Raw genomic sequence first — 1,654 nt, 5'->3', positions numbered from 1 at the left:
AGTAGACCTGATGACTAAGACCTATCTACAGTATAGGTATCTGTGGATGATCCTAAGAGACCAAGTCTGAAGAGACAGTCCCAGGCAGAGTAGGCCTTATATTTATACCTCTGTGGTGGAACCTGCTAGAACATCTTGCTTACTCAGCCTAGTCAGGTGATCAGGTCATATGACCAAGGATGAGGTCATATGAGGTCATGCACAGCCATGCACAGCAGGTCACCTGACCATCCAATCCTTCCAGCAGGTTCCAGCACATGCCAAGGTATACCAGCTACTTCCATGTCATAAAGGCTTAGTCATGTCTCTTGACCAACCAATGAGCTGGTGCCCTGACAGGTCCTGTGAGAGAAACACTTTTATGCAGAGCAATTTCAGCATGCATTTGAGGTTCTGAAGGAACAGGAGAGGCACAATATAGAGGCTGGAAGACCCAATGAAGTGGTGGAAGTATGCCTGCATTTTGACCCGAAGCAAGACGAATGCCGCTATAACTTGCCAACTGTGGAAGAAGTTGCTGTTGTCCTCCCTAATACACTCACAAATGAGCGAAGGGACTTTGTGCTACATAATCACACAGATGGACAGCTCACAATTATGAGCACTGGCAACCCTGCATATATGCAGTTGCATTATGTGTTGGCATTCCCAAATGGTGAACATGGATGGCATTGCGCTATACCAAAGGTTGGGCAGGCTGTACAGCAAAATCAGGGCAAGCAAGATGGGCTGGGAGATCAACAAGAAGATGATGCAGAAGTCCAGGGAATGTCCCAAGGAACAAAGGTCACAGAAATGAAGTATTATCACTACTGCCTTCATTTCTGCAACCTTCCATGGGCATTCCACCTTTTCTGCTGTGGAAGGCTATTCCAGCAGTTCATTGTTGATACCTGGGCCTGTGTGGAGCAAGCACACCTGCGTTGGATTGAATTTAACCAAAGAACAATCTGAGCAGAAGTGTACAATGGCTTAGCAGATGTGGTCACAAATAATGACCACACATGTGAGTTTTCACAAGTTGGCAGGCATGTTATTCTGCCTTCCTCCTTTGTCTCCAGTGGTCACTTTATGTACCAGCTATACCAGGACTCCATGGCTATTGTTTGCTGGGCTGGATGCCCTGACATCTTCTTGACACTCACTGCAAATCCAAAATGGCACAAAATTGTTGAGAACCTCCTTCCTGGCCAGACAGCTCAAGACTGACCTGACTTAGTGGCTCGAGTCTTCCATCTGAAGCAAAATGAGGTGCTGGATTTGATCTACAAAGGCAATATCTTTGGAAAAGCAGTTGCACAAGTGTACACAATTGAGTACCAGAAATGTGGCCTACTGCACATGCATCTGTTGATTTTCCTTGATCAAGCCTCAAAGCCATGCACACCTCAAGAGGTTGATCTGCACATTTCTGCAGAGATTCCATCGCAAGAAGAAGACCCAGAGCTCTACAGCTTGGTGACAACACAAATGATGCATGGTCCATGTGGAGTTGAGTTCCCAAATGCACCATGCATGAAGGATGGTTGATGCAGCAAGGGCTTCCCCAAGTCTTTCTCCCCTGAAACATGCATGGATGCAGCTGCTTATGTTCAACTCAAGAGGCCTGATAATGGGCGCCATGTTGTCAAGCATGGTGTACAACTGGACTAAC

This window comes from Dacryopinax primogenitus, assembly GCF_000292625.1.
Source record: "Dacryopinax primogenitus strain DJM-731 SS1 chromosome Unknown DACRYscaffold_3, whole genome shotgun sequence".
Taxonomy (NCBI): Eukaryota; Fungi; Basidiomycota; class Dacrymycetes; order Dacrymycetales; family Dacrymycetaceae; genus Dacryopinax; species Dacryopinax primogenitus.
This window is presented reverse-complemented; position numbering follows the sequence as displayed.